Source organism: Calidris pugnax, unplaced genomic scaffold, assembly GCF_001431845.1.
Source record: "Calidris pugnax isolate Ruff unplaced genomic scaffold, ASM143184v1 scaffold124, whole genome shotgun sequence".
In the NCBI taxonomy this organism is placed as follows: domain Eukaryota; kingdom Metazoa; phylum Chordata; class Aves; order Charadriiformes; family Scolopacidae; genus Calidris; species Calidris pugnax.
Window position 1 is genome coordinate 1,079,482 of NW_015090914.1, and position 24,931 is coordinate 1,104,412.

Below are 24,931 nucleotides of genomic sequence, written 5' to 3' on the forward strand. Positions count from 1 at the left end.
AAGGAGGAAACAGTTTCTTTCCAGGCCTAGTGAAAATTTAATCCGGTAGCTCAAAGAATTACCAAATCCTATCAGTAACGTGATACCTGATCCTATCTGATTCTTTGCATTTTGCAGTTCAGCTCTTGGCCAGATTTCAGCTCTGCCATTTACATTCTGCTTCCCCAAACAATCCCTACAGATTCACTCAGGGTACAGTACATTTTCTACCTTCTGCTGCCTGGCAGTACCAATATAGGTGGTTAGGCAGTTCTTGGGGCTGCAGTTCAGCGCCATGTAGAGCAATCCATGTATGTCATTTGTAAACCACCTGGGGATCCTTTGAGATGAAAAGCACAGTGTGAATTGAAAATATTTATTATTATTGCTGTAAACAGACTGGGGTATCCATGGTAACATTTAATTTGTCAACACATAAAACAGCAGTTACTTTAATATCTTCCCTTTACTTTTCAACACGTAGAAGAGTTTGCATGTTTTCAGGAAGTCTATTTTAACTGAAGACCACATCAAATTAAACCGATGGCCCATCCAATCCGCCATCCTCCACCATACACCCTAGAGGAAGTTATGAGAGAACAGCCACCTGTAACAAACAAATATACAACACTGTCCTTCCTATCCCTGGGCAGTCTGTTTCTGCCCTGCAGTATAAAAAAGCGTATTATTTATGTAAATTTGTCTCAGCAAGACTGAAAGATTTTTAATTGCAGTTTACACCAAATACTTTCCCAAGCATAAACTTTGAAAATCAATTGCATGGAGAAATACTTCTATGTGTCAGCTCAGAGGCATGAGACTTGTTATTTCAGCCCTGTATCCCCTGGCTCTTGTAGTGTGAGAAAGAGAACATAAAAGCATTAAGTGAAATCCTAGCCCCATGGAAGTCAAGGGCAAAACTTTCCCTCACTTCAGCAGGGCTGGAGCTCTCTTCTCCTGGTTTTCCATGCCTGTGCTCCTATTGCCCTGGTTCCTAACACAACAAAGTTCTACCAGAGCAGTGATGGTTTTAGACCTCAGGCATCCGTATGCTTTTGTAGTGCCTGGTGCTGAAGTTAGCACTGACTTAGGATCTCTGAATTTTTGATCTTTTCAGAAGTGTCCCAGGTACCCTAAACCAACTGACAACTTGACTATGACTATTAAAAACAAAAATGCAGCCCTCCTGGGTCAGACCAAAGGTCCTCAGAGGCCAGTGTCCTATGTCCAGCTCTGTATCATGTCTCCATCACTGCCCAAAAATAGATGATACTAGATACCCAGCCTCCTCCAGCTCAGGTACCTCCTGAGCCAGCTGTGTTTTCTGTATGTTCGTAAACAGTCAAAAGTTTTCTGTTCAAACAGCTTAAACCTTCAGCACCCTCAGCATCCTTTGGCAGGAAGGTCCACACCTTAACTAAACATAGCACAAAGACTTTTTGCTTTTGTTGCTTCTGTTGGCTTTAAAGGTTTCTTTTTCTAGCTATATGGTTGCTCTTTACCCTAATAACTGACTTTGATAACAGTGTCGATTCTGAAGCCTTCTGGCTGTGAATCCAAAGGTGAGGAGCGGTTCTGTGAGAGGCAGAGGTGTCCCCGGCATTCAGGATTTCTGGTGGCAAGGAACCCCTGAAACTGTGGGTTCTGGGGAGTGTGGGCCGCAGAAGCACCAGGCAGGTGAAAATATTGTTTGGAACACCTTATTTCCACAAACTTCAACTGAATCCATTTTACAAGCACATATTTTTTCAGAGCAGTTTTAGAGGGCTCTCTCATCTCTGGTATTGGTGTCACCTGAAAACATTTAACATCCCAAAGAAGAGCTCAGCACTTTCCAGGACAGGGCAATGATGCACCAAGAATGGATAAATCTCTTAAGATAATGTTCTTCCAGCTTCAGAGAGGAAATTAAGCTGAAATCCCCTGAGATGCTTGGTATATTTCTCACAAGCAACAAAGCAGCTATGTACTGCAGGCTGTTTATGGAGAGATGGCATTCTTCCCTGAAAGCTTCTTTGTTTTACTGTTCCCTAGAAGTACTCCATCTGCAGGTTGTGATGATTTTATCAGACACTGTCACTGTCAGGAATATCCACTACATTTACCTTATTTTTAGGCGTGACAGCCAGAAGGCAAGATGAGTTTTTAACGCAATGCTGCTCTGATGCTTTCTGCTTGCTTCAAGCTTTACCATTTTGCCCCTTACCAAAAACTGACAAAAGGAACAGTCACCAGTGTGCTGGAGTATTGTCTTGGTTTATGCTATTTTCTCCTTCCCAATACACACTCATTTTGTATTATTTAAAGTGAGTTCACACCATGGATGGATATCCAAATGCCTTCAATAAATTCCAGGCACAGGAAAGAAAAAAAAAATAATATTATTTTGAGCTTGTACTTCATCTTAACTATTTCAAGCACCTCTGCAACTCAGAAGAAATGTGTTGTTTTCTTTAGAAACACAGGAGGAATCTATACCATCTAATTTTAGGCACCTAGGTGAGGTGCCTAAGTGAGGAACCCTGAGGCTCCCCTTGCAGTGAGCAGGCGATTCCAGAGGTGAGGTAGAGCCCCTAAAATCTGAATTGCTCATTGGAGAAGCTGTTTCTCTCCTTGGAGGACCATGAGAGCCTGAGGCATCTAAGATCTGGAAGAGGTAGCTTAGTGAGGAGACTGAAGCTGAGCAGCAGGATCCCTGCCAATAGCTTACACTTTCTGCAGATTGCCTGCAAACAGTAACATAGAATTGTCCGGGTTGGAAGAGACCTTTAAGGTCATTGAGTCCAACCATCAAGAATCATGGCAAATCATGATCCTCTTCCAAGTAGACACAATCCGCTAACAACAACGAGGTCCACCTTTTGTGATGTGTCCAGGAAAAATGCAATATTAACAAACTACTGTGTCATATACCTTTCCAGTGCTACTCGTAATTGGGTAAGACTAAGTGTCAAAGGAGCATCTGGTCTGGACACTTGTGAAGTTAAATGGTGGGAAAGAGGCTGTAGCAGGAAAGGAGAACATGAAGGCTTTGAAAGATCCCCTGTAAATGCACTTACCCCCCCCATATTTCCTTCACACACTAACTTGTAGTCCCTAGCTCTGTGAAAGCCAAAAGAATCCCTGCCTCTGGGTGTAGTTCTGCTTTTTAAATGAGGTCTTTTTCCTTATTTGTTTGTTTAGGTTTTTGTAAAATAAATAATAGAATTTCAACATCAAAACATTTTTAGTGCTCTAATTCTACTCCTGTTTAAGCATTGCTGCTGATCAGATTTCAGTCTACCTTTCTGTTTGAATTTGATTTTTTTGGTCTCGTTTTGCACACTACTGAAGTGTGATTCTCCAGGCAATGAGATTCTCTGTCTTACAGCAGCCATTCCTGAAAGCAATTCAACCAAAACCAGAACCAATAAAAATTATACCATTATACAATGAAATAAAGTTTGGGGTAACCATGTTAAAGAATTGCAAAAGAATTAACGCTACACGATTTTGCCATATACATGTGATGATGACAGACTTTTGCTTCCCACAGCATTCCCAGGACTATCCCACAATTAAAGGAATACTAAAATATTTTCTTTTCCATTTGGTCAGAGAGAGATTTCTGATACTTGCACCATCATCTGTTGAAATTGTCTTTGTTCCTTCCCACCACCCTTCTTGAAGCAAGGACCAGCAGTGACCAGCTAGCGTGTGCATGCAAATCATTACATCAATTTGATTCCCTGGCAGGCATCATTCTCCCTGATGATTAGGGCTGTGGCCAGTCAAATCATAAAAGCCATTAATTTGTTTTCCAACTCACTCATTATACCCCTAGTGAGTTGTTCCCCTCCTTGGATTTCTCTTTTCTTCTCTCCTCCCTCTTCTGCAAAGTTAAAGATACTTCGTTGTGCTACAGTAATCACCAGACATGCTTTATCTATGATGTGAAAATGTTGAGGGTGCAATAGAGTGAGGAAGTAGATCTTTCGATGGGGCAAACCAGTGCAACTTCACCTGATTCAGCAAAGCTGCCTGAGTGCTTAAGATCAAGATCTGCTCCTTCCCCTCCAGCCTGGAGGGAAAACTGAGCTGCATTGCTTAACAGCTTCTAATCAGCATCCCGAACACCAGCTCCCTCATATCACTATTTGGCTTCTAATGTACTGTTGTTCCACACGATAGTGGTAGATTCACTACTTACCCTCCTGAAGGAGCCAACAACGTTGCTTTTCCCTGTTGTATGTGTTGTGTATATATCTGCTTTTATGTGTATTGTATGTGTTACTTCTGGCTAGATTTTACACTTTATCCTTTCCAGACCACAATTTAAACTAAAGTGCTCAGAATTAGAGCTACATTCTTCAAATAATCTAAAAAAATTAAAAAGCGCCTAGGTAAAAATGACAACCCAATGCCCTGTTCATGCTTCAAACCATTTCCTCCCCGAGCCACCTGCTGCTTCTTCGACCATACCAGCATGAATAAGTAAAACAAGCAACAACTACAAGTTCCCTTAGCAAGTATCCCCAAAACAGACTGCCTGCTACAGCCACACCGTTGCTTGACCCACAGGTTTTTGGCCAGATCAAAGTGTCCTTGATGCTAAATGAACGTAGCCTGTCCCCTGTTTGCAGAACCAGCTGTTTTCCTTGTTGATACAGCTACACTTGAGTCACTGGAAATGAAGCTGCAGAAGGGTGGTTTGAAATGTACACAGAACGCACACCCACACACACCACGTGTGAACACACACACACACAAACACCTCTTTGTACCATGAGCAACAATTTGGTGATCGTTCTTCTCTTGAGAAGGACAGGGCAAAGCTGCCTTCTCCCCAAAAGAAGTAAATCAGCAAACACCGCTTTGCAAGGGAAGGGAGGAGGAGAAGGGGTTTCCAGAAGACTTCAGAAGGAGAGACAAGGGGAATCAAAGCAGTGGATGGGCAAAGAAATAGAAATCCTGGCCTGTGGAGGGAGCAGTGAGACAGGAGCACTGCTTCCTCATCGTACCTACACACTTTCACACACGTGGTGGTATCACAGGAGTTTGGGGCAGGGGAGTGAGGAAGGATGTGGATTTAAAAATAATAATTTAAAAACCGATGCGTCATTATGCACATGAACACAATAACACAGCCTGGCTTCTTCATGTGCAACCCCATCCCAAGTCATTCCTTATGAAAATGATGCGTTACCATTATTCCACCTGTAGGATCATTTTCAGTGCTAAGGGTACCCAGACCACATAACGAGGACTGGCAAGGATCATCAGATCCACAACCTCACATTCAAAGGCAGAAAAAAAAAAAAAAAAAGACTTCATGAGACTTCTGCCTCTCTAACTCTGCACGCCCCAGGTCACTACTCAGTCTCACACCCCAAATTAAGCCACAGGCTTTCAATGTGTGGTGCACCAGAGAGGAGCAGTGACAGAGATCATGGGCAGGACACCCAAGTCAGCACCAATACTTTAGGTCCCTGCCCCAGGAGGAGCTTTGAAAGGTGAAAATTCCCAGAAGATTCAGCAAGCAGGCTGCTCTCCACATTTCAAGGCAAGGTGGAAAATGAACAGGCCAGTAAACAAGGACTAATCTCACCCAAAGGAAAATTCTTCCTGACCCCCTGCTCTGGGTATGGGTTTAACACAGAACACAAAGCAGCAGAGAGGGTTTTTTTTTTTCCATTATTGTTAGGAAACTGTTATCTTGGTTTAATTGTACCTATGTTTACAGCAAGTATCCACAAACAAATGTATGTCTTAAGCAGAATTCATAGTATCTAAGCACACATTTCAGAGAGGTGATACATGAGGCAATTAGCCTAGACGATTAGGTAGGGAGAGAGATTTTTATGTTATGTTTATAGAAGTACTTGGCACGTATTATTGCTGATTAGAAGACAGGATCTTGAGCAATCTCTTCCGATAGTCCCTGCCTGACAGCAGACACCAAGTGCTCACACAGAGCCAGAGGACTATGGAAAGTACTGCAGGAAGGAATTAGGTTCCTTTAGATTCGTGGAGCCTTTGCACACCGTTGGCAAAGCAGGCGATTTGGGCCAAGAAAACACTTGCTTATAACCTCTCAGTTCGAAATAGAACCTTTATTTCATATTTATTTTTTCAGTACACATCTGCAGTCATTTCAAGAGGACAATGTGCAATGGGTCACCAAGTCTAGCAAAGGATGGAAGACTAAATATTCAATTGTGAATTTTTCATATTTGGACACACATACAAGGATTTATTTTACCTTCATGGGTATTTTCTAATGTCATTTTTTAAATAACTGTACACTGCTGCATTCACTTCCATATAACACTAATATTCCCTTCCATCTGTGAACAGAGTCATAAAAATATTCTTTCGTATGAAGAATCAACTCTTCACAGTAATTATTTCAGGAAGTTAAAAGAATCGGTAGAAAAAGACTGACAATGACTGACTGACCTCTGTCTTCATGAAAGTGAAGGTGGAAATGGACAATTGAGTGCAGTGAAGGTGAGCAAGCACAGCTGGCTTCCAGAAGCAGCCAGGTCAGCCACTGGCAACTGCAGGGAGGGTTCTCTACCCTTCCCCATCCTCTCCCTTGCTGCAGAAAATTCATTTCACTTTCACAGCAAAGACCTGTGTAAGGATGAGCCAGATGAGCACCAGAGCTCAGGGAAGGTACTGAAAATTTGGCCATGATGTTGCCAATATAGGACTTGAACACATGGATCTACTTACACTTAATATGGGTACTCCAATGTGAAATTAAAGTTGCTTTTTACCAAGAGGAAGGAAGAAGGATGCAGGGAGAATCTGAGATAATGCAAGAGGGAGACAGGACTGTCTCCTTTCAGCAGTAGAAGGCTGGAAGATCCAATCAGCTGATCCTGCCGCATCCTTACCTAAACCTGTGTTGCGTTCACATTGTAGCTTTGGAGTGTCTTCCCTGTATAAGAACTCCTGAAGGAGAATCCACCCAGACCAGTACAGTCCTATCGAAGAAAGTCCCAGAAACACCCAAGATACAGCCTTGCATCTGAATGCTCCTCCTGGCATCTCAGCTCAGAGGACCCCTTAGCTTGAGGTACCTCACTGTGTATCTCATTACATTATTACCGAAGAATTAACATTGCTTGTCAGGAATAACCAGTCAACTTGAATGCGTCTAACAAGGCCAAAATTTAGTAATCAGATGATAAATGCGTTTTCCATCTATCATGATAAACACTAGCAAGGCCTGTCTTCCTCAGGGGACAAGTCATTGGAAGCTGCAATGATTTCAGCTTCAGCAGGCTCAAAGGACTGGCTGCTCCCAGAGCTCATGAGGGTATGGAGGCCTAATGAAGTTACAGAACACCAGGACCCTGGGGACACTAAAAGTGCTGTTGAGACCTTCAAAGGGCTGTTAACAGCCCTGACCAGCCTCACCTGGGGCCTTCCCCATACCCTCTGCCCAGGGCCCCAGCCTGATCTTTGTTGTAGGTGGCCTGGCTCTGGTCCTACCTCTTGGATGACCCTCAGCCCTATGCTCTAGGTAGTTCACCCTCTGAATGGACACCTTGTGTGGAGATTCTGGCTCATCTCCAGCCGTGCCTCCCAAACAGACCTGGGACCTCTGCTGCAGCCTTCTCTCCAGCTGCATCCTCTGCTGCTCCCCACCAGACCCTGGAGTAGGCTCGTCTCCTCACTCATTACAGTCCACCTGATGCAGAGCCAGCAGGACAGCAAGCCATGGGTGACCCTGGGACAGGCCTTAGGGAGCCCACCCTTAGGGAGCAGCCAGCCCTCCCTCTGCTCCCCAGCACAGAAACAGTCTTGTGCAACCACACACACTAAAGGCAACAGTGTGAAAGGGGAGCGCTTGAGATCTTCAAGGCAGGAAGAAGAGGAAGGAACGCTAGACTTCTTTTTAATGGTCTGTCATACAGGTGCCATACATCCATTTTCCTCACAGTCCGGGTGACCCTACTAATGCCACAACTGCCCTTTCTTTTCACAGTAATTATCACATCTGTCATGCCAGCAGATGCGTTTAGAGGAAGGCCAGGGCCTGAGCCAATTATGCTTAGAGCTACCACAGGACATCAGACTGCAAAGACATTCAGTCCACCCCAGCTTTTCCTATCAGCTTTGCTGCTCTTCTTGCAAGAGACTAAAAAATCGTGCAGGCAGAGAGATAAAAATCCAAAACACTTTTTGTAAAGTTCAAGTGAGCTTTTGCAATTTCCAGAGAACAAACTCAGTGCCTTAGTTTTCATGGGTAAAAATTCTAGGCCAGCTGTTTAGGGAAAATATAGCAAGCCAATAAAGAAACCATTTCATAACAGTAAACAAACTATTAAAAGACAAAACTAATAAACACACACAAACCCCGCAGATCCCAGCAGCATAAGTTTTGAACCTCTTCGGGACCCAACCACAAACAAAAGCACACATAAAGATGAGAGATTTCTGGTAATGGATGAACAAGCATTAAGATAGAAAACTTGGGTTTATTCCATTTTTCTCATGCATTCACAAAAGCCTTATGCTTTGGGACTTGCTACAATACTCTCTTAGTCTCCAAAATATGTTTTTTGGAAAAAGAAACACTGAATGTAATGTTTTTCTCATGCATTCACAAAAACCTTATGCTTTGGGACTTGCTACAATACTTAGTCTCCAAAATACGTTTTTTGGAAAAAGAAACACTGAATGTAATTTCTTTAAGAATTGTTATAACATGAAGCACCAACATGTATCAAGTAAATATTTCAGCCTTCTATTAGATTAGTAACATGCTCCAGTCTTGACTTCAGGACAGATTTTTTGTGACTAAGGAATCTGAGCTGAGAGACCACAAACTCACGTAGCACGAGTTTTGAATATTAGACAAAAAATTGTTCTGACCAATTTACTTGAAAAAAATCTTTGAAAAAATAGCAAAATCCTGAAAGTTAGTGGGATCGAGTCTTGTATTTCTGCATCTGCACATTACATGTAGCTTGACAAATCTTTGCAGTGATTCATGATAAAACATTGTTATTTAAGACACATCCTGGTCTCACTTTGATGCTTTTCATAGTAAGTAATTATTCTGTATGCTTTGCTGTACAATCCTGTTCAAAGCAGAAGGTAAAATCTCCCATAAAGAAGTGTATTTCCTTCAACTAGTCATAAATATGACAGAATACAATTAGCAGCGTTTTCCCCAGTCAAGGCTCTTAACAAAACTGCTATCTCATCCAGTGCACCCGAATATTTTGCCACAAGCAGTAAATTCAGATCTCCCAAGTTTCTTTCCAACACCCTCCTGTTGGGCTCTATGGAACTCCTAGGTCCATCAGACGATGTGATGAAGGGGAGGCTGTGGAATGTGGCTTTTGGTGACAAGTGCCTCCCAGCAGCATCATTGTAAGCTCTGGGCCCTGCCAAGCAAGGTGGCCCTGGGAGAGCTCCTCTCTCCCCCTTCACGACTCCAGGCACTGTCTGCAACTGGCCAAAGGATCACAGATCTGCTGATGGTAAAATGGCAATTTTCCTTATAGCTTAAGCGGTAGTGATTAGCCCTCAGGGCTCGTGTTCCAAATTTACTGCGTTTTCTTCCCATGCCCTTGAACCAGGTTGGTGCAGCTGAAAAGCCACATTTCCTTCTCCTGCCAGCCAGCAGCTCCTTGGGGCAAAGAAGTACATGGTAGAGTAAGCTGACCAAGGTGTTCATCTGACAAGCATTGTGATATGTTTGCCCTTGTTTCACCCAACTTGCAGAACTGGGGGAACACTCACAGACCTGTGGATTTCAGGGGTGTTCTCCCTTGTGCATGGAGGAGCAGGCAGCTCCCTAGGCAGATTGGTGGCTGTGTGAACATTGCTCATTACTAACGCCCTGCCAGCCAGCCCTTCCACTCCCACCTCCCCAAGCACCTCCTGGTTGCCAAGTCAACTTGTTCGGCTCAGAGAGCTCTGAAACGGGGAACACTGAGTGATTGCTACTGCAATCACAAATAAGAAGGCTTAAAAAAGTAAAGCAGTCTTTGAGTCACTGAAGGAGAGAGAGGTGAATGGCAAGTTGATTCTGATGGTTCCATTTAGGGATGCGCAGTCACTGACTCCAGACAAAGTGTGAGAAGGGAGAGAGGTGAGAAATCAAAGTATTTGATAATAGGCTAGCACGGTTCATCTGTAAGAAGCCTTCAAGAATACAACTCCTATCTTTTCAGGAATGTGAATGATTAATTTTTTTCCTTGCAAAGATGTCCTTGGCTAACAGCCACGCTAAATCAGACCTACACCTACGACACCCACATACAGAATATGAACATTATGCAGGCCATCTGAGTGGCTCTCCAACACCTCTTAACATTTCACTGACAAACAGAACTGGTTTTAACAGTATAGCTATTTCCAGCAGAAAGATCTTTGAACAGCAACTAAAAAAACCTAGTCCAGTATACTATTTAGTTTAAACAGGATTTATGAGTTTGCTTACCATTTGACAGGAGCAAAAGGTGCCATAGTTGTGTTGAGAGGAGAAGGGTATTTTTTACTTCTATAAACACCTAGATGATTCTGCCTAAAACCATTTGATTCAACAGGCAAAATATATATATACACATTACACAGACTACAATCTTAGGGTAGAAGCAAATGTCTGCCAGTCAGAAAGTGTATATATGGTATCTGATGGACATAAATATACATAGTCATCATCTCATAGACAAAGAGCTACAGGCAGGCTGCTAACTATGGTGTCACACTTTCCAAAGCTGCTTCAGTGCAGCTTTTGCAGTTCAACTTTTGAGTCCAAATTTTTTGCCAATTAAGAGTCCTCCAATTTCCCATTCTCTGGATTGTTCCTGTGATTTAAAGATAAATTCCCATGATAATAAGTGATGAATTTACTGTGTTCTAAGAAGTAGGCCTATGTCATCACACCCATGGTAACTTGCAGTGGAGGTTGCTCAATAAAGTACTGGGGGCAGCAGCGAAGCCTTGCAACCACCATTCCAGTTCTGAGGCTCAGCTGTCTGACCTAAGGCCCAGTCATGTGAAATCCAGGGCCTTGGCTCAGCTTTACTGAAAAAAAAAAACAAAACAAAAACCAAAACAATCCCCCCAAAAAAAGAGTTTTACTGCACTTCAGAGGAGAGAGCACAAACTAAAGCCAGGAAGACAAGGAGAGTAAAAACAAAGAAATTGTGGAGTTGGTCCAGGACTCCGAAAAAGAACAACATACCACCTCAAAAAAAAAGCCACCCACAAGAAAGGTATAAACCTCAGAGATGAGGGTCAGACAGAAGGATACCTGGCAAGATCAGACAACAAGAGGCAGCACTTCCTTGCCTCACTAAGGACTACCTGGCCAGCAAAGGCTGGTGGTGTGCCTTCATTGAGGTGGTGAACACATTACCTAAATTGCCCCATATTCATAAATTGTGTATAGTCCTGCTTTCAAAGTGTTTGCCCATGGTAAAAGATGTATCCACACACCCTCCCCTCACCCCCACCCCACCCCAAGTACACCTTCTGAGGAGAAAATACACTGAGAGAAAGAGAAAAGGCATTTACAATGCAGTTGAGTACTAAACCATGACCATCTAAAGCAGACCCTTAAGATGCTTAGGCAACTACCACAGGGGGTTTCAGAAGAAGTACAGGTATGACTGGCTTGTTAAAGTCAGCAAGAGAAGAATATGGAGCGAAACGCAACACTGGAAAAAGCAAGTGAGGAGTGAAAATTTAAAAATGAAGTGTGTAAGGACCAGAATCTCAACAGCGTGCTTCTGCTGCAAAAGGCTGGTGTTTGGCATCTCAAATGCAACACACCAAGTTATTCTTGGACCATTAGACATACAGATGTCTGACCTGAGCCAGACTTAAGAAAAAGTTTACATAGGCCAGGCATATTTTCATGGCAGCAGAAAAGCATGAAATTAAAGGGAAAGAGATATTTTTTTGAGTCACTCCACAAAGAAGCACATGCACAGATGGGCAATCCCTATGGAATGAACAGGGTAGCAGAGAAAGGCCACCACCTTCATGCCAAGGCAGGAGGCAGAGGTCAGGCTTTGAAAACTGAGGCTGGGAAAGGGTATTGTAGGGGGCAGGATACCTGGGCTGCTCTGGGACATGGACTTCACTAGTGGTAGAAGAGGTATGTGCAGAATATGGTCTGGAAAATGTTGATGATCAAAGTAAATAAACCATAATTACTTGGAATGGGGTGTCCACCAGCACCCCCAGGCAAGAGGTGGCTGAACTGAGAAGGCAGTGGGAGCTGGCAGATGAAGGTGAGGCAATGCCTGTCCCAGGCCAGCCAGCACAGCTCCCTGCGGTGATAAAGGAGAGCTACTCAGCTCCCCAAACACCCCGTGCATCACCTTCGGGCAGGCAGGAAGAAACACAGACCCTTCAAAGGTCTTGCAAAAGCTCTGGGGTTTGAAGTTAGAAGTTCAGTCAGTCACCTCGTCTCAAGTCAGTTCACTGTCACAAATCAATCCATCCCATCTATGCAGAGACCAGCTGGGAAGTTCCTTACCTGCCCAGGGAATCAATCATTAATTACACTGGGGAAACACATTGGCACGGCCCTGACATCCAGCTACACCAGAACTGGAATTGTAAGATATATTTGTATTTCATCCTGATATTGCAATTATGATGTAAATAGTATAGATCTTGCCACACTTCTTCCAGAATGGTGGCTAGGGATAGGAGAAGACACTCACTCAAACCCTGGTAGATAAGTGTTTGCCACGCGCGTTGCACACACACAGAAATTAAAAACAGAGCTCTTTGCCAATAGAAAGAGACACATCCAGGACAAGAATCCAAATATAGAGTGCATTACCTACAAAGAAGTGTAGGAGCAAATATTTTAAGGTCATAGTAGATCTTTACTAAAGGAATAAAAGACACCTCCTACCAAAAATGTTTCTGTACAGATGAAAGCTTGTCAAAAGCTCAGTAGTGTTTTCTCCCGGTGCGAGAACCTGATATAAAGGGCCTACTAAGGAAAGCATAAAAAAGAAATAACTTTAGGAATAAGATGGTAGTTTCACATAGCTGGACACTCAATGTGTTCACAGCAAATACGGAGGGTTAATCGGATATAAAATGGTAAACAGCACACAAGAAGCATGGGATGAAAAGTTCTCCGTCATGCTAATGACTAAGTGCTTTTTTCCTGATGCACCTGGATGTTTTTCCTTATGTGGCAATGACCTCTGAACCTCAGCAGTGGCAAACTGACAGTGACATACCAGATGAATGGCAGCCACTTGGGGAAATAACTAGGCTGGTGTTTGCATACCCTTCGGTACTGGATTTTGATTTGAGCACTGCCATTAAGACTCCAAACCCTGCTGCAGCCCACTAAGAAGAAGTATAAGTGGAAGCTCAGCTCAGTGCCAGACCCTAATAAGAATAAAGCAGTGGCATCAATGATCAAAAGAGATCAAACCATCAAAAAAGCAGAAACTTTTGCAAAAAAGCAGGCCTGAGGATTGGCAGTGAACTTGGCTTGACTCTACTCGGAAAAACTTCTTGTAAATGGAGCACAAAGTCAGCAAGATAAGTAAATGAAAAAAACATCAAAGACAAAAATTGGGGAGTCAGAGACAGTCACTCAAGGTCTCAGGAAGAGCATCACCAAGATGTATAAAACTCTCAGGGAAAAGCAGAAGGTCAGAACATGGACACCTGGTAAGATCAAGGATCAGCCCACTCCAAGAGACAATGGCGAGCAGCACTTCCCTGCCTCTCTGACAACTGCAAGGCCAGCAGACACTCTTCACACACCTGCACTGGAGAGCTTACGCTTAGCCTAGCAGCAGGTTAGTCCCAGCTGTCCATTCTGCAGCTTAGCCAGTAGAGAACATAATTGTCATGGTCATAAACTGTGTATGCGTCTGCTTTCCAGTGTCTACACATAGTTTAAGATGCCCATTAAAAATGACCTAAAGAGCTAAGGTTTCTGGCCACAAAGCATTCCTGCTTCCACAGGTCTTTCCCACCTCTTTGCCAGAGCTTACCACCTTCTACAGTTGTGCTTTGTCACCACAGGAAGGTGCTCCATTGTCCGGGCTTGGGGTGGAGCAGAGCCAACTTTCTCTTCAGTGAGAGAGGCTCTTGCTTTTACTTGTTGCTGTGGCCACCAGGGTCAGCTGAATTGGTTGTTTGCCCTATGGAGGGGCCACACCTGGAGGGAAGAGTAGACAGGACTGATGACCCAAACTGGCCAGTAGGGTGTTCCATCCCATCTGCCATGCTCAGTATAAAAGCTGAGAGATCAATGGGTTGGCTCCTCTCTTTGGGCTTCTCCTCAAGGGCTCTTCTTCAATGAGGAGAACCCTGTGAGTTTGTCTACCTTTGATCCCTGTAAGACTGAGAGCTTGATACAGTTCTGTGTATATATTTATATATATTGTATCTATCAATGTTTCCTTTTTATTTTGTTATTAATATTTCATTAAATTAATTTAGTTTTTTCCATGAACTCAAAACTCCCTTTCTCTCTCTTCTTCCTCTCCTTGCAAGGAGAGGTGGGGAGAGAATCTGTTGTCTTGTCATTGGCCAACCTGGCCCAAACCACAACACCTCTATTAAAAACAGCTGCTAGAAAATGTCAGGGAGAAGAGAAATCAGCCAGGGTTCTGTCCCTCATCTATTTTACCAGTAGGCCTACCAGCATATAGAAAACAGGGAGGCAAACCAAAGCAGGAACCACTGCTTAGACGTCAGCAGGATGGTCACTTTTTCCATCGGTCTATCACATATGACCATAGGAGTCTATTTCAAGAGGTTATGAATTGCCTGTCCTTGATCCTGCTCCCACAAACACCAGTGGAAGCAGTAGTTTCCTACACTGAAATCACCATTCAGCTTGTGAGGAGAAACTTATAGCAAAGGTAGACTTTCCTATAATGCTTTCATTAATTTCTGCTTCAATCCCAAAACTACCTTCTGGTGGTATGCTGAGTTCTAAAGCCAGCCAGCCAAAAAACCTAGACAGTGTAATCATTAAATACTCAAAGCTTCAAATTCACTTGTCATCTGCTTTGCTCACTGCTTCTTCCACCAGAAGTGCATCCACAGTATTTTAAAGCTGGAAAAGAAACTATATTTATAATTCAGCTGCAGGCTGTAATGGTCTCATCACCCGTCCCTTCCCCCCAAAAAGAAAAATCTCGAGGAGTAGGGGTGAGGGCGAGAAATAGGATTTTCAGAACTGCTTCAGGGATTTTTGAGACTATTCATCCAAATGCAACTCATTTTGATATATAATAGGGTCCAAAGAAGTAATTTTGGAGGTAAAAAAGACAGTAAAGCATCCAGTTCCCATTAACTTTTCCAGGACTTGAACACTTACCTATTCTACCTGTTGTTGAATATCTACCCCAAATATCTACAAGTTGAGGGAGGTTTTTTATTTGTTTATTTTCTTTAAATAAGGTTCTCAGCTTCTCTACTCCCTGGAAAACTTCCAGTATTTTTTCCCCGAGACTCCAGTCAACTAATACACACTTAAACTTGTTTCTATCAGTAGTTCTAAGCTCTAAGTTTACATGCCAGGGTTTGTAAGCCAAAGGGTCTATAGTGACATCTCCTTCCTCCTCCATAAATTGCTCTCATTACAAGATTATGAACACTGAGCTTGACAAAACCTGTTATATAAGTTGTCTGAAAGTAAATACCTGATATTAGTCTAACCCATGCAACCCTAGAGGGGTTCTGATGTTCTAAACGTTCATTGTCACTTAATTCACATCCTCACAGTTCAAACACTTCACAGCTCCATTCCCCCACCATTCTTCAAACCCCATCTCTAGAATCACTTGAACACATGGAAAACACATCTCAGTGCAACCTGAGCTGGCCTTCCAGTCCCACAAATGTGTGGCATAACAACAGGATTCGCAAGCACTTGCACAATGCAGATATTGTTAATACATAATAGCCTTGGGAAACTACAATGAACAAATAACAGAATGTTGAACAAAAGGTTAAAACATTCTTCTTTTTTTTTTAAACACAGAAGGGTCATTGGCATTTTATTTTACCTTCACATACAGAGAAGGGATGGATTATCTGAAATCATTATAAACTAAGTTACTCTATTTTTATTTTTTTCTTCAACATGTTTTTATACCCTGCAGATGAAATGGTAATCTGAAAAGGAAAGGAAATAATGTATTGCTCACCTCTCCTTGCAACCTTGATTTCACAATTTCCTCCAGTTCCACTTAAAAGCCTGAACAATAAATTGACCCAACCCCAGCCCACACTACCTCCCACCACTCTTCCAAAGATGGATCCGTGTCCAGCTTTTATCACACTGAAACACGTCAAAGTAGTTTTTGAAGGAGAAGAGAAAAAGAGGGAGAGATGGGGGAGAGAGAAAGAAAAAGACTGAAAGATATTCCCCTTCTTAAAAGTTGACTATTGAAAAAATACCATCAGCAAACACAACTCATAGAATCATAGAATGGTTAGAGTTGGAAGGGACCTTCAAGATCATCCAGTTCCAACCCCCTGCCCTGGGCAGGGACACCTCCCACCAGCCCAGGTTGCTCCAAGACCCCTCCAACCTGCCCTTGAACCCCTCCAGGGATGGGGCAGCCACAGCTTCTCTGGGCAACCTGGGCCAGGCTCTCACCACCCTCACAGGAAACAATTTCTTCCTGATATCCAATCTAAATCTCCCCTCTTCCAATTTAAAACCATGACACCTTGTCCTGTCACTGCACTTCCTGACCAAGAGACCCTCCCCATCTCTCCTGTAGCCCCTTCAGATATTGGAAGGCTGCTATAAAGTCTTCCCGGAGCCTTTTCTTCTCCAGGCTGAACAACCCCAACTCTCTCAGCCTGTCCTCATAGCAGAGGTGCTCCAGCCCTCTGAGCATCTTCATGGCCCTCCTCTGGACCTGTTCCAACAGGTCCATGTCCTTCCTGTGTTGAGGACTCCAGAGATGGAGACGGTACTCCAGGTGGGGTCTCACCAGAGCAGAGCAGAGGGGCAGAATCACCTCCCTCGACCTGCTGGCAACTCTTCTTTTGATGCAGCCCAAGATGTGGTTGGCTTTCTTGTTCACCTAGTCTTCCCTATTCTAAATGCTACTTTTATTTCAAAGTTTTGCAGAAGCTGCCTATATCTACAGCATGTTCGTGCTGGATTTTGCTGTGGAATCATAATATGAAAAAGATTTGCAGCTACTCAAAACAGGGTAGTTGGCTAGGCAGTTTTGGCAGCCTGTGGAGTCCAGAGCTGGGCCTGGCACACATGGGTGAGCAGGGCTGCAAGGAAGGACCCTGAAGCAATGGTAGCAACAGTAGTGGCCATCGTTTGTTACAAATGCCAACTTAAATGCAACCCCTCATCCCCTTTTTCTCTCAAAAACGGTAAGACTACACTAATTTCGGAAGTTGCTAGGAACGTCATTTCTGAAAATCACACAATCACAGAATGGTTTGGGTTGAAAGGGACCTTTAAAGATCACTTAGACCACCCCCTCTGCCATGGACAGGGATATCTTTCACCAGACCAGGTTGCTCAAATCCCCATCCAACCTGGCCTTGAACACTTTCAGAGATGAGGCATCCACAGCTTCCCCAGATAACCTGCTGTTCCAGTGTCTCACCACCCTCACAGTATACAATTTCTTCCTTATGTCCAATCTAAATCTGACCAGTTTAAAACCATTACCCCTTGTCTTGTCACTACAGGCCTTGGTAAAAAGCCTCTCAGTCGTTCTTTAAAAGCCCCCCTTAAGTACTTAAAAGCCACAGTAAGGTCTCCCTGGAGCCTTCTCTTCTCCAGGCTGAACAACCCAAGCTGCCTTAATCTGCCTTCATAGGAGAGGTGCTCCAGCCTCATCTTTGTGGCCCTTCCCTGGACCTTCTCCAACAGGTCCACATCCTTGTGCTGAGGACTCCAGAGCTGGATGCACTTCTCCAGATGGGGTCTCACCAGAGCGGAGTAGAGGGGCAGAATCACCTTGCTTCACCCTTCTTTTTATGTACCTGACATAAATTACGTACCTTAGCTAACACAGTATAAATACTAAAAAATATTTTAATATAGACATGAAGCTCTAGAGTTTTGCTTACCTGTAGCTAATCCACATAAACCCTGGCTGAGGCAATAACAAGACCTGACCTCAACTAGCTGCAGTGACACCAGAACTACATCCGCTTCCTCTCCACTGTGTTACTTCACCAAAGCAGTTACAGCAAAAATCACTGCAAGGTAAATCCAAGCTATAGCTTTGCACTGTCCCCCCCATGCCGTGCTGGGTCTGACTAGGATGGAGTTCACTTTCCCCACCACAGCCCATGCAGTGCTGTGGTTTGTATTTGTAGCTAGAACGGCGTTGCTAAACCCACTCGCTTGGCTCTTGCTCGGCAGCATCAAGGCTGGTCTCTCCAGCACCCTGCACAGGCCAGGACAGCTGGGGATGGGCAAGGATTGGGGAGGGGACACAGCCAGGACAGCTGACCTAAACTGACCCAAGGGATATACCCCATCCCATTCGACTTTGTGCTCAGCAATAACAACTAAGAGAAAGGAGGAGGAGGAGGAGGAGGAGGGGGCATTCATTATTAAGGAGTTAGTCTTCCAAAGCAACTGTTACACACACTGAGGTCCTACCTCCCACAGTATGGCTGGACATCTCCCATTCGTGGGAAATAGAGAATAATTTTTTTTTTTCTTTTTGCACTTTGCTTCTGTGCACAGCCATTTCTATTTTTCATTAAATTTCATATTAAATTAAAAAAAAAACATGAAGTTTTAAAAATCTTATTTCACACCCCACCACCCCCCCAGTCCTGCTGAGGAGGGGGAGTGAGAGAGCAGCTGTGTGGGCAGCTGGCAGCCAGGCAAGGTCCATCCAGCACACACCCGCAAAGTTGTAAGGCACAAATCAAGGTTTCAGGCAAGTTTTGCTTCCTTGATTTTGTTAGCTCCATATGCTTTTAATGTGATTTTTCACTTTTTTTTTTAAGTATATCTAAGCATAGAAACCTGCCTTAGGAGTTGAATTTTTTGTCATTCTTTTGGTTTGCTCTATGGTATTCTGACAGAGAAGCTAACAAAAATATTTAGACAGACATCTTTTATTTCCTGTTTTATTTATGTCAGAGTTTATTTACACAGTGAGTGCAAGGGCTGTAAAAAGAACTACAGGTCTTAAAAGCCCCTTCTTCAAAGCTGTATATTTGAAATGTATGAAATTCATGCAAAGATTCGGTTAAATTGTTTCTTGCAACAAACAAATGAGAAACTGTAGACCATGACCCAACAAAGCTACGCAAATTTACAGAACTTCGGTTCCATTACCTTGACAAAACTGAGACATGAGATTCACAGGTTCAATTCTGCAACACGAGTACATATTGAAGCGCAGTGCCTAGTTTTATGCAATTGACTTTCACAGCTACACCTATTAATCACAGATGAGGAAAAAAAATCTTCCTAGCAACAGCCCAAACAACTGAATTGCTAAGACTTCTGATGCAGAAGAGATCACAAAATGAAAGATACTCCCAATCTTACAGAAAACATACACTTCAGTACTTCAAAATGGTTGTTACTTTTCTTGTGATTTGATGCACACTATAAATGGGACAGTGAACATTATCTTTAATTGATAGATAAAAATATATACTGGTAGGAGTGAAGTATCTTAACGTTTCTCAGGTTCATGTTTTTCCTGAGAGAAAATAAATAAATCAATTCATGAGAACATAACCACCTTCTCTTGCTCTTTACTGTAGATGATCCAAGAACAATGCAATGACTTCCTAACTTAACCTTCCATGCATCTATCATGCCGCAAATAGTGGAAATAGTGTCAGGAACAAACAAACCAGTAATTCTCTCAACTGCATAAATGTCTCTATGATAAAAGGCACAGAAAGACAAATTTAGTCGAGATATCCTAGGGAAGAATGTGGTCCGGAGGCTGACAAACAAGCCCAGTATGAGACACCAGAGCTTTTATGCAAGACGAACTGATGAAAACAATAGGGACTCTTCTGCCTTTGCTTCAGTCTCATCATTCCTACTAGCATCAGTTGCAGCTGTACGTATGTACGAAGGAGAAAACAGACTCCACCACATGCCAGGCTTCCTTAATTGTTATGGAAGTACTAAAAAGGGAATGCAGTGGCACCCTAAGTGTTTTGTGTCTCAGATTGTTAACACTGCATTGCATAAGGTTCATTAAAGGAAGATGCCACCCTGTTGTAACCAAAGGATATATACATGGCCATATATAGAATCAACTTGCAGCCCTACTGATACCAATTTCCTTACTATCATTCACACCTTTGTCCATTGTGCCACAGTCCTATGTCATTTTCTATGGTATTTAATGTTTTGGAAAAGATTTGGATCTTAGCGGGTTGAAGGCAGTTTTGATCTACCATATTTATTTTCTGATCAAAGAGGGTGCAGAGCACGCACCCCATCAGCTCATCCACGTTGTCCTACAAAACCTGATAAACAATCCCATTAGATTCCTTGCTGACCCCAAGTAAAGTTTGGGCTGTAATGACTCCAGATCATACCATGCAACAGATTTGAAACAGAGCACAAGGAATTTGATTTTCAATTTCAAAATGCACTATTCTCAGAAGAGAAAAGAATAGTTGCTGTTAGGGGGCAGAGTGGAAGAACGTGACCATTTCATTTGCTGCAGCAAATAATAGGCTGCAATATGCAAGACCTGCAACACTTTCATTGTTTTGACCACTTCTAGGATAGAGATTCAGCCTTGGATACATTTCAATCCAAACTCTACATTGTCAAAGCTGGACTTAAGCCCTAAGTCCTTAGGGCTATCCCAAGTATATATCCCAACTATAAGCCCTGCCAATGGAGCTGTATCACTGCCAAAGCTTTACCATCAGCCTGCACAGACCTACCATGGCCACCACTCATGCACAGGCCCTTGTATAGAACGAACAGAACTGGTGTTTATGAGACAGCTTTATCAAGAAATAAGGACAAGATGACTTAAAAGTAGGAGGAGGAGTTCACTATTCTACTGAACATATGTGTGTTGGTAAAGCCTGCCCTGTATTAGCCAATGTATGCTTGAAAAACTATATGCAGTAGAGCAAGAACATGATGAGAAAGTAGCTCTCAAGAGAGCCATCCGTCAAGATCCTACCTCCCACCAAAGAGGACAGGTAGGGACATGTTTGATTTGGTGAATCAGCAAGCAGGAATACTAACCACTGATGTAAGGCAGCAAAGCACAATATGCTGTCAGGGGCTTGGTGTACTTTATATAATGTATACTCATCTAGCAGAGCTTTATAGCATCCTTTCCTCTGTCCTCTGCAACACAGTTGTCCTCTGCAACACAGATCCTTTCCTCTTAACCCTGCAACACAGTTACTATTACAGAAGTCTTACTTAGTCCTCAGTGCACAAACCAGTAAGCACATTTTTGCATATTATGGGCAACACAACATTTATCTATTGCACATACCTGGAGTGAGGCAGCCCAGGGTTTCTTCAGTGACTGCAACTGGTTTTGTTGCCTGCAGAGCTGTACCCCGTAATGCGTGCCCACCCCAGTATTTTTCTGGGAAGGCTTGGTTGCAGCTCTGGCTAAAAAGCGTCACAGAATTAATTCAGAGAACCTGACTTTCAGGGTTTCATGGCTCCCCAGCAGTTCTAGTCTGGGGGAAAATCTTCACTGCATAAGAAATTCATGGCAAAATTCATTGAGAGCTTTTCAGTTCATCAGAATGGGCATTGCTTTGCATGACTGTGATGCAAACTCACAACTCCGTTTCCACGGATTTTTTTTTTTTCTGATTTCCTATGCCATTACTGGCTAATATTTAATTTGCAAGTCAGGGACATCATATTATCATAAGAAAGGTAGCAGGTTACAGTTGGCAGCAAGTGGGAGCATGAATTATTTAGTTCTGAAATGCTCTTGTCAGATATTTAAGCTACGCTAAGACACTTTCCATTATAATAATTTCTCTCGTACATTTAGCAACATGATTTTCCAACACAATACCAGAATAATAAAAGTAATTTTTATTAAATACTCCTTCCCACAAATGGCATGCAAGTTTGGCTCCTCTTTGTATAAAGATCTATTACTGTCTATTTCAGTACCTAAAGGCTTCCTTATGCTGGTATCGATGTCAGTAGTGTCTGGAGAGAGAATAATTTGTGAAGTAGGAGGAAAGAAAGCCTACTGAGGAGATCTAGAATCATCTTCTCCTGGCATGTATTTGTTTGTATTGTATCCCTGCAGCCTGATGCATCTCAAAAACAAGATAAATGTTCTCTAGACTTATCCTCAAATAGATATAAATGCCAGGAGTAGAAAAGGTAATTTAAAAGTATCTTTAAGAGCTTCTCCATTGCTATCTTCATTGTCAGTAACAAAGGCCAGATTCAGAAACTTCACTGAAACCAGTAACTTCACATCACTTATTTCATCCACAAGCTTAACATTTTTAACTTCCAATAACATTAATCAGTCAGGAGCTTTGCTGAAGAGTATGTGAGTGCAAAGTCTCCCTGTATGCCTCCCCCACTCAGACATCCAGCCCTCCTTCCTCCAGCACACCAGTGCTTTGTCATTCCCCAATTCTGTCCCACTGGGAAGGACCACACTGCCTCCTTTCTCCCCACGCTCCCTGGTTTTGTCTGGTTTCCACTGTGCCAGGAGCCCTGCTGGGTGCTACGGTCTTCTGAGCCTCTTTCACTCCTTCGTCCTGCACACCCTTGTCCTCACCCTTCCTTCTGCTTGGGACAGAAATCACTGGGGTACCAAAAGGAGGGCTCCATTAAGAGGTTTTTCTTAGCCACTTTGCCCCATCTCTCTCCCTCCTCTTTCCACCAGTGAAGGTTACCAGCCTCTGAGCTGCACCAGTTCAACTGCTTTTGATAGGAAGGAAAGAAGAAAGGGAGGAAAATTCCCTGGCTTTTATTGCACACTATTTCACAGAATTTATTTTTTTTTTTAAAAAAGAAAAAAAGAAGAACCACACAAAGCTGGCTTGACAAGCTAACAAAAGCCATACTGCTGCCCAGTGGGGCTGTGGTAGCATGTCCTTAGCTACATGGGGCTGGTGGGCAGAACAAACAGAAATCAGCCCCTTTTGGTAGCCAGTAATTAGCATTTTGCTTCAGGGTGGTAACAAAGATAAAGGCTACTTAAGTCTCTCAGCAATACATCATAGATCCCTAGCATCCAAATTTCAAATTTTCAGTAGATTTCTGCTTCCTGGTCAAAATAAGTACCTACTAGCAGAAAAATGCTAACGTCTAGTTCTATGCTCTATCCATAGAGCCCTCACAGAAAGTACCATTATCCACCATCCAGGTGCTGGTATCACACAGCAGCCACCGGTTCTGACCATTTTCACCTGAGTGCTGGCAGTTTTTCCTACCTGATGAATCCTTCCTTCAATTGTAGCAGTCCAAGAGTAACAGCTCTTTGCAGCTGATCTTTAGCATATGAAGAGACAAGCAGCTTTTCCTAACAAATGTGGAACCTCAGCAGGCATTTCTTATCCTTGTTTTCTCGGTCACCAGCTTGATATCTCAAGTCATTTTTACCCATTTTGGTATTATTGGTCAGACTAGTATGATATATATACACAAAGCATCTATTTCCTCTAATATTTTTCTAAGCTAAAGCTTTTATGCTTATCATTTTACATCAACTTGGCCTAAATTTCATGTAAAGCAACCCAAATTCAGAGGACATTGTTTTGCTTTACTCACCCTTCTCCCAATAAGCTCTGAAGCTTTAAAATTACTATTGTATTTTTAATTTTTAACATCCAATTTTTATTAAGTTTTTAAGGACTTTTAAGCACTGAATAATAGTGTATGGAGAAAATAGCAACAAAAATGCAAAGATCCCAAATGTAGTAGGTAAACTTACTCCTGAAACCATTCTTAGTTATTAATCAGTAATGAAAAACAGTGTAAAACCTGAAAAACAGGGGGAAAAAATCGCTGCTTATGCAATATTTCCACCAGGAAACTAACTTCAGCTTATGCTTTATCCCGTTTTCTTTAGATGTTTTTTGAGCAACCACCTTTCCTGTTACAAGTCTCCATTTCTGGAGCTTCCCAATGATTCACAATGGAAATAGCTCCACAGCCTGAGGATCCTAACCCTGGGCCTCAACCTCCATCAGCAACAGCCAGCCTGATCCTCAGGGATCCAAGGTGGATCCACAGACCTTCAAGGGACAAAGAACCTGAGATGTAAACTGGTACAATAGTTATATTGCACCACCTCGATGTCATAAACAGGTGACATCCTTAGCTGTTCCTGGGTCAAAACCAGGTGAAACTTGCCACGTGGGGTTCTCTTGGTTTATTCTAGATGAAGGCAAGCAAGTAGGGACCTCACCTACAATCTGCCAGTGGGTTTTCCCTGGACAAGACAGTAGGACTCCCTGTACACACTGTCTTCTAGCTCGTTAACTACAACATGGGTGAGCCTGACCCAGGCCTGGTCGTTTTTCCAAAAGTCTCACAAAGTCGGTGGGTGGAGTTTGGGAGGTGGGGGTGGTAGTGTTTTGGGGATTTTTTTATTCCATCTTCTCACAAATTCTCATGACTAGAATCCCACATGCCCTTTTTTCCTTTTTCTTAAAGCATAGTTTCTGGCCACTTCTGGTGCAAATAAAGGCTTGAATAATAAGCCCCAAAAGCTCAAAAAAAAAAAAAGCGTCAGACAAAAGGAACCACTGGTTCTAAATTTCTTATCTAAACCAGCCTTGTTATTTTGGGTCCTGGTTCCTAGCCGTTGGCTGGCTAAGTGGTGGCAGCAGGAATCAGCAAGGTTTCCAGGGCAATCAGCAGCGTGGCTGTTGTGCAGTGCTTCAAGAGAAAATCCTGCCACCCTGCGCTGTCGGCAGCGCCTCAGACACATCTGTGATGTGAGACACACAACGACGGACAGAACGGTCCCCTAAATCTGCTAGCTTGCAAAAC

General features: G+C 43.0%; 1 long non-coding RNA gene across 1 annotated transcript in view; it reads left to right on the forward strand.

Annotated features, from left to right (window-relative positions):
• Positions 1–24,664, forward strand: part of LOC106892334 — a 34,653-nt gene extending 9,989 nt beyond the window's left edge. Inside the window, exon 2 of the long non-coding RNA XR_001412849.1 lies at positions 24,006–24,664. This is a non-coding gene — a long non-coding RNA (uncharacterized LOC106892334). The remainder of the gene's footprint in view (positions 1–24,005) is intronic.
• The last annotated feature ends 267 nt before the right edge of the window (positions 24,665–24,931 follow it).